We start from the raw sequence: 15,332 nt of genomic DNA on the forward strand, positions 1-15,332 counted from the left end.
ATGAAAGAAACTCGAATGTCAGGCCGAGTGTCCAATATGTCCAGTATAAAACTAGCAGGGTTAAACGCATTAACACATTAACTAGCAGACAACACGCAGGCAACATCCACCATAATACCCACAGCAACACTAATAAGGAAGTTATAACGTGAGTTATGATGTTCTGATCCAACTACACTGAAACTTTGTTTACGCTTCTTGCGGCTCTAAAAACAAGCTCCTTTGATTGGTTTCTTACATAATGCTTTAGGTAGCGTATTAGTTAACAGATTTAGGTTCCCTACATAGTGCACTAAATTGTATATCAGATAACGGATTTATGTTTCCTACATAGTGCACTAGATAGTACTTTAGATATGAATTTATGTTCCCTACGTAGTGCACTAGATAGTGAATTAGACAATTGGTTTATGTTCCCTACACAGTGCACTAGATTGTATATTAGATAACACATTCATGTTCACTGCAGAGTGCACTAGAAAGTATAACTTGATGATGATTTGTGTTCCTTACATAGTGCACTAGAGAGTGTATTAGATAACACATTCATGTTCACTACAGAGTGCACTAGAAAGTATAACTAGATGATGATTTGTGTTCCTTACATAGTGCACTAGATAGTGTATTGCATAATTAATTATGTTCCCTACATAGTGCACTAGATTGTATATCAGATAACGGATTTAATACGCATGTGTGTGTGTGTGTGTGTGCACGTTCTTGGCCGCTCATTTTAGATTCCGGGAGATTTTATCTGACTTGCGGGCATCAGGGAGCCGTTATGTATATGCGGAAGACTTCTGAAACTGACATGTAATCTAAGGTGACTCTTATAAAGTTCTACTGAACAAACTGGCTCGTTGTACTTGCACATGCGCTGAACGCTACCTTCCTGAAACTGCTAATGTTTCTAAACCTTAGAACTCACACCAGCTCCCAAATGAAACTTGCCATTTGCTAAATAAATAAAGCTGAAAAAGAAAAATACACACACACAACTTCAGACTTTAACATCTAAGATTTTTTAAACTGACGGGATTTATATAATTCTAAAATAATGTAGAAGATTTAGGCAGTACATTTTAACTATTCTTTTACTAAACATTGCCATCTAAGTATCAAAATCACAACAAAACGCCCCACTGTTAAGAATTGCACGGAGTTAAACCTCCCGAAGTTTAGCGCCTCCCGAAGGAGGAAGAGCCATTTTTTTGAACGGCTCTTTAAAAGGAACCGAGCCAAAAGATCCGGCTCCCCTCAAGAAGCCATAATTCCCATCACTAATATACTGTATATACACACACACACACACACACACACACCTAATTAATGTGTGCCATATGTGGTTCTGTGATGAGAAATATAGGTGGTACTTGAAAGTTTTAGTTTGATAATGGGTGGTACTTGGTCTAAAAAATTTGAGAATAGGATATATAGGATATAGGATATACAGGATATATAGGATATATAGGATATATAGGATATAGGATATACAGGATATATAGGATATACAGTGTATCACAAAAGTGAGTACACCCCTCACATTTCTGCAGATATTTAAGTATATCTTTTCATGGGACAACACTGACAAAATGACACTTTGACACAATGAAAAGTACTCTGTGTGCAGCTTATATAACAGTGTAAAATTATTCTTCCCTCAAAATAACTCAATATACAGCCATTAATGTCTAAACCACCGGCAACAAAAGTGAGTACACCCCTTAGTGAAAGTTCCTGAAGTGTCAATATTTTGTGTGGCCACCATTATTTCCCAGAACTGCCTTAACTCTCCTGGGCATGGAGTTTACCAGAGCTTCACAGGTTGCCACTGGAATGCTTTTCCACTCCTCCATGACGACATCACGGAGCTGGCGGATATTCGAGACTTTGCGCTCCTCCACCTTCCGCTTGAGGATGCCCCAAAGATGTTCTATTGGGTTTATGTCTGGAGACATGCTTGGCCAGTCCATCACCTTTACCCTCAGCCTCTTCAATAAAGCAGTGGTCGTCTTAGAGGTGTGTTTGGGGTCATTATCATGCTGGAACACTGCCCTGCGACCCAGTTTCCGGAGGGAGGGGATCATGCTCTGCTTCAGTATTTCACAGTACATATTGGAGTTCATGTGTCCCTCAATGAAATGTATCTCCCCAACACCTGCTGCACTCATGCAGCCCCAGACCATGGCATTCCCACCACCATGCTTGACTGTAGGCATGACACACTTATCTTTGTACTCCTCACCTGATTGCTGCCACACATGCTTGAGACCATCTGAACCAAACAAATTAATCTTGGTCTCATCAGACCATAGGACATGGTTCCAGTAATCCATGTCCTTTGTTGACATGTCTTCAGCAAACTGTTTGCGGGCTTTCTTGTGTAGAGACTTCAGAAGAGGCTTCCTTCTGGGGTGACAGCCATGCAGACCAATTTGATGTAGTGTGCGGCGTATGGTCTGAGCACTGACAGGCTGACCCCCCACCTTTTCAATCTCTGCAGCAATGCTGACAGCACTCCTGCGCCTATCTTTCAAAGACAGCAGTTGGATGTGACGCTGAGCACGTGCACTCAGCTTCTTTGGACGACCAACGCGAGGTCTGTTCTGAGTGGACCCTGCTCTTTTAAAACGCTGGATGATCTTGGCCACTGTGCTGCAGCTCAGTTTCAGGGTGTTGGCAATCTTCTTGTAGCCTTGGCCATCTTCATGTAGCGCAACAATTCGTCTTTTAAGATCCTCAGAGAGTTCTTTGCCATGAGGTGCCATGTTGGAGCTTTCAGTGACCAGTATGAGAGAGTGTGAGAGCTGTACTACTAAATTGAACACACCTGCTCCCTATGCACACCTGAGACCTAGTAACACTAACAAATCACATGACATTTTGGAGGGAAAATGACAAGCAGTGCTTAATTTGGACATTTAGGGGTGTAGTCTCTTAGGGGTGTACTCACTTTTGTTGCCGGTGGTTTAGACATTAATGGCTGTATATTGAGTTATTTTGAGGGAAGAATAATTTTACACTGTTATATAAGCTGCACACAGAGTACTTTTCATTGTGTCAAAGTGTCATTTTGTCAGTGTTGTCCCATGAAAAGATATACTTAAATATCTGCAGAAATGTGAGGGGTGTACTCACTTTTGTGATACACTGTATATGATATATAGGATATATAGGATATTTTGAGTAGGGTTGTATGTATGACGCATCATTAAACTGTTATACATTGTTTGATTCTATTTTGTATTAGATGAGATGGTTTGTCTCTGTATTGACCCGCGATTCATTTTTAAATGGCGGCTAACGATAGTGATCCGACTCTTTTAATTATATTGTATAACATTTAAAATGTTGACTTCGTCAAAAAGAATCGACTCCCTCAGCTGCCAACTGCTCTTTGCTGAGTACTATCAACTTAGTGAATCGACTCTTTCGAGTCTATTCCTGTCGTTCGACTTAAAGAACTGGATTAAAGAATCGACTCATTCTTTAATGAGACAGCTCATCGGTCAGACCATCAGAGAGATGTAGGTTTAATTCACTAACATCACGACCAGATTAAGAACTAATTCACAGTTTACAAACAAACTAAATTCAGAATAAGTAACAGAAATTTCATTTGTCATTTTTAAACTACTACCCTGACTTGTGTTGAGTTCTGAGATTTGCAGTATGATGTTGTTTGGTGTTTGTTGGTGATGAAAAGAAGGCTGGTCTATAGAATCCACAATTAATGCCAACTTCAGTGGTTATACAGTTTGAAAATGTTTTATGGGATGGTCTGTACTAAAATTACACATTACACATCCCTAAATGTTTTAAATGTTCTATCAACATCTTTTCTTTTCTATTATATCTTAATTAAAAACAACTATTGTGAGATATATCCACTTGTCCTGTTTGCATTACACAGGAGTAAAAAAGTAATAAGTAACGTTTACTCTGAGTACATTTTAAATGAGTTACTTTTTACTTGAGTAGATTTTTAGACTAGTAATTTTACTTGTACTTATACACCCCTCACATTTCTGCAGATATTAAAGTATATCTTTTCATGGGACAACACTGACAAAATGACACTTTGACACAATGAAAAGTAGTCTGTGTGCAGCTTATATAACAGTGTAAATTTATTCTTCCCTCAAAATAACTCAATATACAGCCATTAATGTCTAAACCACCGGCAACAAAAGTGAGTACACCCCTAAGAGACTACACCCCTAAATGTCCAAATTGAGCACTGCTTGTCATTTTTCCTCCAAAATGTCATGTGACTCGTTAGTGTTACTAGGTCTCAGGTGTGCATAGGGAGCAGGTGTGTTCAATTTAGTAGTACAGCTCTCACACTCTCTCATACTGGTCACTGAAAGATCCAACATGGCACCTCATGGCAAAGAACTCTCTGAGGATCTTAAAAGACGAATTGTTGCGCTACATGAAGATGGCCAAGGCTACAAGAAGATTGCCAACACCCTGAAACTGAGCTGCAGCACAGTGGCCAAGATCATCCAGCGTTTTAAAAGAGCAGGGTCCACTCAGAACAGACCTCGCGTTGGTCGTCCAAAGAAGCTGAGTGCACGTGCTCAGCGTCACATCCAACTGCTGTCTTTGAAAGATAGGCGCAGGAGTGCTGTCAGCATTGCTGCAGAGATTGAAAAGGTGGGGGGTCAGCCTGTCAGTGCTCAGACCATACGCCGCACACTACATCAAATTGGTCTGCATGGCTGTCACCCCAGAAGGAAGCCTCTTCTGAAGTCTCTACACAAGAAAGCCCGCAAACAGTTTGCTGAAGACATGTCAACAAAGGACATGGATTACTGGAACCATGTCCTATGGTCTGATGAGACCAAGATTAATTTGTTTGGTTCAGATGGTCTCAAGCATGTGTGGCGGCAATCAGGTGAGGAGTACAAAGATAAGTGTGTCATGCCTACAGTCAAGCATGGTGGTGGGAATGCCATGGTCTGGGGCTGCATGAGTGCAGCAGGTGTTGGGGAGTTACATTTCATTGAGAGGACACATGAACTCCAGTATGTACTGTGAAATACGGAAGCAGAGCATGATCCCCTCCCTCTGGAAACTGGGTCGCAGGGCAGTGTTCCAGCATGATAATGACCCCAAACACACCTCTAAGACGACCACTGCTTTATTGAAGAGGCTGAGGGTAAAGGTGATGGACTGGCCAAGCATGTCTCCAGTGCCAGATGAGTGCCTCCTATTGCACAACTTGCCTGTTGGTCAAACGGATATGAGATACAACAACGTGTAGTCCCACAGAATAGTGGAAATAAGTAACTGAGAAACATCCAGTAAACAACAGTCCTACAAGCACAAATATCCACCTGATAAGTCACCGGAGACCGACTGTCCAAAGTGGAAGAACGTCCTTTTGGTTTCTGTAGATGTTAAATGAAGATACTCGCCCAACGTGGGACTCGAACCCACGACCCTGAGATTAAGAGTCTCATGCTCTACCGACTGAGCTAGCCGGGTTTAAGCAGCAGGTCTCAACAGACAGCTTATTGGTCAGAACATCAGAGAGCTGTAGGTTTAATTCACTAACATCATGACCAGATTAAGAACTAATTCACAGTTTACAAACAAACACAATTTAGAATAAGCAACAGAAACAGACACAGACGTACTGTCGCTGTATTGTATTGTATTATAGTGTTAAATTGTAGCCTATTTTATTGAGATTATGCTTTAATGCTGTATTTTCTTACATTTATTTAATCCAGCACAATGGTTAAACTGCACAACCCAACAAGTTAAAATAATCCATCACGTGTTCTGTCCAATGTTTACACAGTGCTGGGTTGCCAAATAACATTTTCACCAGCATTCGGCCTTTTCTTTCCTGTATACTAAAAACAGTCGCCATTGCAGGTCTACAACACGTTACAAAAACACTTGGGACACTTTATTTTTGCTTTCTTTATCTTGCTGGTGTCACGTTGTATTGAAACTAAAATAAATAAATAAAAACTTAAAATTTAAAAGCAAGTGTTTAGGTTCATTCATCATCTTAACACATATTACAAACTAATCAAGCTCATCAAATTTCAGACATTGTTCACGTAAACAAAAATCTCAAGAGGAAGCACAAGATTCATTTATTTATAGACGGTGCTGTTTATGGTTTTACACTTTAAAACATGAACAGTTAAAAAATAACAACAAACACGACAACAACAATTTAATAATAATGCCACAAATCTGTACGCAAGTAACAAGCTGTAATTTATCTAGCACTAGATGGAAACGATCTCTGTACAACATTTTGAACTTTACTTTAAAAGTCAGTTCAGTGTGTTTTACTGTAGTAAGAATAGCTCCACATGTTTTATATTTATATGTTTTATACTGTTTTACTCCACATGTTTTATATGTAGTGTTTATGGCATTTAAGCTGGATGGATGGATGGAAGTTAACATGTTAATACTTCAGACTTTACTTTTACATCTCAGATTTTTAAACGTACGTGATTGATATAATTCAGATAGGTAATTTAGAAGTTTTAGGCAGTAAATAAAAGTAATTTTAGTTAAACATTGCCACCCAAGTATCAAAAAAACAAACTATGCCGCTGTTGGAAAACTTAAAACTTAAAAAGTTAAGTTTAGGACCCAGTTGGCCGGTAGGTGGCGCTGTAAACAATAATTTGCCTTTTGGTACTACAATTCGGCATAGAGCAGTCACATGTGGAACACTATTCTCTACTCAGCATTTATAACAGTGCATATAACTCAGCATTTTTACCTAAATAAAGCCAGGTTCCACCGAGATTTGAACTCGGATCACTGGATTCAAAGTCCAGAGCGCTAACCTTTACACCATGGAACCACACAATGAGGTCTTACTTAAGCCCAAAAGTTAATAATTAGTCATTTAAGAGCAAGTTGGCTGTTAGATGGTGCTGTAAACAATGATTAGCGATTATATTTTGGGATGGAGCAGTCACATGTGGAACACTATAACACTACTAGTGGTATTATGATATTCAAGCTGGATGAATGGATGGAAATTAACCTGTCATTTAAGGTGACTCTAAACTAGCACAAGCAATTGCGATGCTCTGTTGTACTGCACATGCGCTGAATGCTACCTTCCTGAAACTGCTAATGTTTCTCATTCTTGGACCTCACACCAGGCCCCAAATAAAAGCATTAAGGTCTCACTGAGATTTGAACTCAGATCGCAGGATTCAGAGTCCAGAGTGCTAACCATTACACCATGGAACCCTGACACCATGAAAACTAAATGTAATGATTCACCATTTGCTAAGTAAATAAAGCAAAAATACACAACTTCAGACTTTAACATCTCAAGTGATTTAAACTTACGTGATTGATATAATTGACTGAAATCAATTGAAAAAAATGAGGTAATTTAGATGTTTTAAACACTAAATAAAAGTAATTTTAGTTAAACATTGCCACCCAGGTATCAAAATTACGGTGGCCCGCTGAGTCAAAACACGATAACATTTACAAAACAAACAAAAGCTGACAACACAACAACAATAAGGAAAAACGCAAATACAAAAAGCACAACACAACAACATTAAGGAAAAACACGAATACAAAAAGGACAACACAACGAAATTAAGGAAACACGAATACAAAAAGGACAACACAACGAAATTAAGGAAACACAAATACAAAAGGACAACACAACGAAATTAAGGAAACACGAATACAAAAGGACAACGCAACGAAATTAAGGAAACACGAATACAAAAGGACAACGCAACGAAATTAAGGAAACACGAGTACAAAATGACAACACAACGAAATTAAGGAAACACAAATACAAAATGACAACGCAACGAAATTAAGGAAACACGAATACAAAATGACAACACAACGAAATTAAGGAAACACAAATACAAAATGACAACACAACGAAATTAAGGAAACACAAATTCAAATCCTACAACGGAAATGCTCCCGGTCACTAGAGGGCACCTCTATCATTTTTTATCTGTATGAACATTGCAGCAAAGAAAGCAAGAAGCAGAGCAGCGTAGTGCAGAGAATCTGGATTCGGTTTAACTTTAATGTTCAGTGATATAATTCTTAATAAAATTGAGCTTTTGATAAATTTATTTCAAACCATTTTCATACAAACACATTAATGTTTCTCACCTACTACAAACTATTTTATATTAATTTTAAATAAAGATCAATAAATCTGATCATTTTATTTTGGAGATGAATTAACCTATGCAGGTCTCGTAATTTCATTTATTAGTATAAACCTCAATGTTTCCCATTTACTACAAACATTTTTAGTTATATTTTCTTTTAAATTTATAGTTAAGATAAAAAAATTTATGCTCATTGTACTGTACATCTGTATATGTATACATGACAAATAACGGATATATTACCTTATTTCATATAGGATCATTGTAAATTATAGAATTATTTGACATGATTACATTTATTAATGTAAACTATTTTATATATACATACATATGTACATACAGTACATACCCCTCACCTACAAACTTCTTTACATTATTAAATCATTTATTTTAATTTCTAGTTAAAATCAATAATTGTATGATAATTATATTTTACAGGTGTGTCCATTTGTGTCTAAAAATGGTTTGACATTAATCTAATTAAATAATACAAGATTTAGATGTATTTTTTTTTTTTATAAAAGAAATAAATTTTTGTAATGCTTTGTACAAGGTTTGTAATAGGTGAAAGAAACCGATGTGTATATAAAAATTTGTTTGACATTAATACATCAAATTATATGACACTTTAATGGATTCCTTTTTCTGAAAAACTAACTAATACATTGTAAATATACTGTTAAAAGGTTTATGACATTAAAACATGTTAAACTGTAAAAGCGTGGCACAGTCTGGTTAAAGCTCAAGTTAGTTGATTTTGCAATTATATTAAAACATTTGGCAAGCTAATTGCTGCCTGATGTTTAAAAAACAAAAAGGTGCTATACAATCAAACCACCGACACTAAAAAGCTCAATTTTATTAAGAATTATATCACTGAACATTAAAGTTAAACCGAATCCAGATTCTCTGCACTACACTGCTCTGCTTCTTGCTTTCTTTGCTGCAATGTTCATACAGATAAAAAATGATAGAGGTGCCCTCTAGTGACCGGGAGCATTTTCCTTAATTTCGTTGTGTTGTCATTTTGTATTCGTGTTTCCTTAATTTCGTTGTGTTGTCATTTTGTATTCGTGTTTCCTTAATTTCGTTGCGTTGTCCTTTTGTATTCGTGTTTCCTTAATTTCGTAGCGTTGTCCTTTTGTATTCGTGTTTCCTTAATTTCGTTGTGTTGTCATTTTGTATTCGTGTTTCCTTAATTTCGTTGTGTTGTCCTTTTGTATTCGTGTTTCCTTAATTTCGTTGTGTTGTCCTTTTTGTATTCGTGTTTTTCCTTAATGTTGTTGTGTTGTTCTTTTTGTATTCGTGTTTTTCCCTAATGTTGTTGTGTTGTCAGCTTTTGTTTGTTTTGTAAATGTTATCGTGTTTTGACTCAGCGGGCCACCGTACCAAAATCACAACAAAAAGTTCCACTGTTGAAAAATTGCACCAAGTTCTAGACGCAGTTGGTCGGTAGATGGCGCTGTAAACAATGACTTGCCACTTTGTGTTCTAATTTGGCATAGAGCAGTCATATGTGAAATACTATTGTCTTCTCATCATTGATAACAGTGTTTTTACCTAAATAAAGCTAGGTTCCACCGAGATTTGAACTCGGATCACTGGATTCAGAGTCCAGAGTGCTAACCATTACACCATGGAACCACAAAAGAAATGTTTTGTAATGAAGAATTGAGCACAAAGGTTAATAATTACACCATTAACTCCACATGTTTTATGTAGTGTTTATGGTATTTGAGCTGGATGGATAGATGGAAGTTAACATGTCAGACATCCCAAGTTGCAAAAACTCATTTCAGGGAGCTAAAAAAAAAAGCTAAAAACGCTCTCGCACACAGCAAAGGGTATGGGTGATAACAGAGCTTTTAGGAGCTGCTAACTGAGCTACTAAACTAACTGTTCGCATCACAAACACATTAATGTGTACTACATAGTGCACCAGATAGTGTGAACGATAATTGATTTATAATCCCTACATAGTGCACTAGATTGTATATTAAAAAAGAAGTTATGTTTTTTACTTTTGTTATGGCTTTTACTTACTTTGCACTAAATAGTGTACTAGATAATAGACTTATGTTTCTTACATAATGCTTTAGGTAGCGTATTAGTTAACAGATTTAGGTTCCCTACATAGTGCACTAAATTGTATATCAGATAACGGATTTATGTTCCCTACATAGTGCACTAGATAGTATTTTAGATATGAATTAATGTTCCCTACACAGTGCACTAGATTGTATATTAGATCACGGATTTATGTTTCCTACATAGTGGACTAGATAGTGTATTAGATAACGCATTCATGTTCACTACAGAGTGCACTAGAAAGAATAACTAGATGATGATTTGTGTTCCTTGCATAGTGCACTAGATTGTATATCAGATACCGGATTTAATATGCAATCGGGAAAAAGTCTGTGTCGCCTGCGTGTGTGTGTGTGTGTGCGTTCTTGGCCGCTTATTTTAGATTCCGGGAGATTTTATCTGACTTGCGGGCATCAGGGAGCCTCTATGTATATGCGGAAGGCTTCCGGAACTGACATGTAATCTAAGGTTTATTCGCTGCTGTTGGCTTATAAAGTTTTACTAAACAAACTGGCTCATATTTTGGCACTGATATACCTTCCTGAATGGTGATATGCTTGGTTTACACTACTAGCACAAACAGTTGTGGTCTACACCCCACAAGCGCTCTGTTGTACTGCACATGCGCTGAACGCTACCTTCCTGAAACTGCTAATGTTTCTAAACCTTGAAACTCACACCGGCTCCCAAATGAAACTTGCCATTTGCTAAATAAATAAAGCTGAAAAAGAAAAATACACACACACATAACTTCAGACTTTAACATCTCAGATTTTTTAAACTGACGGGATTCATATAATTCTAAAATAATGTAGATTTAGGCAGTACATTTTAACTATTCTTTTGCTAAACATTGCCACCCAAGTATCAAAATCACAACAAAATGCCCCACTATTAATAACTGCACAGAGTTAAGTCTTATAGTTTAACACCTGCCGAAGTTTAGCGCCTCCCGAAGAATGAAGAGCCATTTTTTTTAACGGCTCTTTAAAAGGAACCGAGCCAAAATATCCGGCACCCTTCAAAAAGCCATAATTCCCATCACTAATATATATACACACACACACACACACCTAATTAATGTGTGCCATATGTGGTTCTGTGATGAGAAACATAGGTGGTACTTGGAAGTTTTGGTTTGATAATGGGTGGTACTTGGTCTAAAAAGTTTGAGAATAGGATATATAGGATATAGGATATACAGGATATATAGGATATATAGGATATATAGGATATAGGATATTTTGACTAGGGCTGTATGTATGATGCATCATCAAACTGTTATACATTATTTATTCTATTTTGTATTAGATGAGATGGTTTGTCTCTGTATTGACCCGCAATTCATTTTTAAATGACACCTAACGATAGTGATCTGACGCTTTTTACTATAAAATGTTGACTTCATCAAAAAGAATCGACTCCCTCAGCTTCAAATTGCTCATTGCTGAGTACCATCAACTTAGTGAATAGACTCTTTCGAGTCTATTCCTGTCGTTCAACTTAAAGAACCGGATTAAAGAATCAACTCATTTGATTCATTTGAACGCGCAGACTCACTCGCTCTCCCGCTGTGAGCTTCTCAAACTGAACTGCGTCTTTCTGTACATGAGGAAGAAATCTATTTAGAGATCTCGAATAACATGAACCTGAAGGTGTGAACTTACATTGTAGAAAAGAAAAACAAGCAAGTCCTACAAGCACAAATATCCACCTGATAAGTCACCGGAGACCGGCTATACAAAGTGGAAGAACGTTCTTTTGGTTTCTGTAAATGTTAAATGATGATACTCGCCCAACATGGGGCTGGAACCCATGACCCTGAGATTAAGAGTATCATGCTCTACCGACTGAGCTAGCCAGGCTTAAGCAGCATGTCAGAACAGACAGCTCATCAGTCAGACCATCAGAGAGATGTAGGTTTAATTCAATCACAGTTTACACACAAACACAATTCAGAATAAACAACAGAAACAGACACAGACTTTCTGTCACTTTTAAACTACTACCTTGACTTGTGTTGAGTTCTGAGATTTGCAGTATGATTGTTGTTTGATGTTTGTTGGTGATGAAAAGAAGGCTGGTCTATAGAATCCACAATTAATGCCAGCTTCAGTGGTTAGACAGTTTGAAAAAGTATTATGGGATGGTCTGTACTAAAATAACACATTACACATCCCTAAATGTTTTAAATGTTCTATCAAAATGTTTTTTTTTCTGATATATCTTAATTAAAAACAAATATTGTAAGATATTGTAAGGTATCCACTTGTCATGTTTGCATTGCACAGGAGACACCCCCCCCACCGCTGTTAAAAAAGTAGATAGATAGATAGATAGATAGATAGATAGATAGATAGATAGATAGATAGATAGATAGATAGATAGATAGATAGATCAATGTATTAATCCCAGAGGGAAAGTCATTTATTACAACAGCTCAGGGTACAATAGAAAAAAGTAAATAAAAAACTCAGTTAAAAATCATTAATTAAATAGGCTAAAGGTGCATAAGAAATAATAAGTAAGTACTGCAGTACAATGTTGGTAGAAATAAATATATACGCAATGTCAATAATAATAAAAAATGTAATATAATAAAACAAATTACAAAGTGTTTTGGCATTAAATGTCCAGGTGTGCAATGATATAAACAGAGTGACAGATTATGCTTCAAAAGTCTGGTATTAACTTAGTAATAAGTAAGTAAAGTAATAAGTAATGTTTACTCTGAGTACATTTTAAATTAGTTACTTTTTACTTGAGTAGATTTTTAGACTAGTAATTTTACTTGTACTTAATTAAAAAATAATTAAAGCAATCAATGCTAAGTGTAATAATTGATATATTATGATATCACTGATAGCTGACCCTAGAATTCCAGTACAATAACAATGCAAAGTGTAGTAATTGCTATCTCAGCAAAAAATGGATGCTTTTTGTTAAAATGTAACAACATGCCTGAGGAAAATGTCGATATCCTCAATACAGCTGAACACAGAACTGCACTTAGCAATCAGTGCTAAGTGTAATTAATGATATAATATCTATATGGAGACTTTTTTAACCAATGAAAACAAAACCATGAAAAATGTTGATGTTCTTATTATACCAAATATCTTTTACCTTAGTGCCATACGTGAGTTGAACAATGTCAGTTTTCTCACTCCTATGTGGACTTTGTGGGACTTATGTTGATTTCAGCATACAGACCGCTCACCAGTTGCTACAAACCAGAACTAATACAGGTAAAGACCTGCCTAGCGATAGCCTTCTCTGCTCTTCATTACACTGACTGGGACGTGTTTTTATTCATCTAAAAACAGGACAGAAGCTTTCAGGAATCAATAATGAGACCAAGGATTAAGGTTCAATATGTAGATATTTTATTAGCAAACAAGCAATAACAAGCAAAATACATAAATGACACATAAATGACCATAACAATACTAATTCTAGACTGGATAGGTGGCCATTTGTCCAGACTGTAGCAACTGCTCAAGTATATGAAAACATCAAATTGTACAAAACTGATTGTACCAAGTTATGTAAGCCAAACAATGAAAACGTGTGAAACACAAGTTATATAAGTAATATCTGTGCCAACATATAAAAATAATAATAATAATACATTTTATTTATGGGCGCCTTTGAAAACACTTAAGGACACCTTACAATACAAAACATCCGTACATAATTAACGACACAGATTAAGGGTAGGCGAGTTTACAGAAATACGTTTTAGGGCATGTTTTGAAACTAGGAATTGAATCAATGGTGTGAATGTCAGGAGGGAGAAAGTTCCGGAGACGTGGGGCAGAGTAGCTAAAAGCTCTAGCTCCCATATGAGGTAGACCAAAAAGGAGAGAGTTACAATAATCAAATCGAGATGTGACCAGGGCATGAACAAGAACATCAGCACTTCTAGGAGAAAGGAATGGACGTAGACGATGTATGTTACGTAAATGGAAATAAGTAGATCGTGTGATATTGTTAATATGTGCATGAAATGAAAGATTGTGAGTAGAAGAAGGAGAAACGACTGAGTTCTTCATCATCACTGAGAATTTGTTAGATTTAGAGAGAGGAGATTTTCTACCTATAAGAGGAATTTTAGTTTTATCAGCATTTAATTTGAGAAAATTGTAAGAGAACCATGTTCTTAATTCTATTAGACAATCAGAGAGAGATGGAGGAGGAAGAGTAGCCGTGAGCACAGTGGACAGGTATAGTTCGGTGTCGTTCGCATAACAATAAAATTGAATGTTGTATTTGCTAAAGATACGTCCAATGGGAAGCAGGTAAATTATAGACAGTATAGGCCTCAAGACAGAGCCCTGAGGGACACCACTAGTAACAGGAGTTAATGTGAACATACTGTACATGTCTAGAAATGTATTAAGAAAACCAATCAAGCACAGCATCACTAAGACCAATATATGCTAGCCGATCCAGTACCTTTTATTTTCAATTCACTTTTACTATTAATTAATAGCATTCACTTACATCAGGCTCTAACCCTCCTGGTTCTACCCACCATTCACTCCACTATAGATAATCACATTATTTGCCAGTAATAGTTTAACCTTAAAATTTATACTTTTATTATTACTGTTTACTTATTAATGTTTACTGTGTAATTAATTACCTATTAATTACACAGTATAATTCATTGCTAACCATTTCTCCCCAACACTCACTCACTATATTTTATATTTTTTATATTTTAGCTTGTTTGGTACAATCTGATGAGTCAGACTTGTGTCTAAGTGCTGAAAAATAAGCAAAGCAGCTCCAACACTGTGAGCATCATTTCTGTAAAATGTGAATGCGCTGATGTTTTTTGAGATTACTCAGTTGATTAACCCCTTGGCTGTCCAGCCTATTTTTGTGCATTTTCCGTCTGAAGGGCATACCCAAATTTTAATGCTGTTTATTCACAAAGTACATATGATATTAGGACATTTATGGTTTAATGTGACTGAAAACCCCATAAAGTATCAGAAGAAACTGCTAAAGGTCATAATGATATTTTACCATGTTGCAATGATGATAAAATCGATTTTTACATTTTTTGTTTTAGTCCAAAGT

At 36.5% G+C, this 15,332-nt stretch overlaps 3 non-coding genes across 3 annotated transcripts; all 3 read right to left on the reverse strand.

The window, feature by feature from the left end:
- Positions 1 to 5,420: 5,420 nt before the first annotated feature.
- Positions 5,421 to 5,493, reverse strand: trnak-cuu (transfer RNA lysine (anticodon CUU)). The gene has a single exon. It is a non-coding gene; the product is annotated as a tRNA-Lys (tRNA).
- A 1,282-nt stretch (positions 5,494 to 6,775) lies between these two features.
- trnaq-uug (transfer RNA glutamine (anticodon UUG)) lies at positions 6,776 to 6,847 on the reverse strand. Its single transcript has one exon. It is a non-coding gene; the product is annotated as a tRNA-Gln (tRNA).
- A 2,878-nt stretch (positions 6,848 to 9,725) lies between these two features.
- Positions 9,726 to 9,797, reverse strand: trnaq-cug (transfer RNA glutamine (anticodon CUG)). The gene has a single exon. It is a non-coding gene; the product is annotated as a tRNA-Gln (tRNA).
- Positions 9,798 to 15,332: the final 5,535 nt, after the last annotated feature.

Source organism: Trichomycterus rosablanca, chromosome 14 (genome assembly GCF_030014385.1).
Source record: "Trichomycterus rosablanca isolate fTriRos1 chromosome 14, fTriRos1.hap1, whole genome shotgun sequence".
NCBI lineage: Eukaryota > Metazoa > Chordata > Actinopteri > Siluriformes > Trichomycteridae > Trichomycterus > Trichomycterus rosablanca.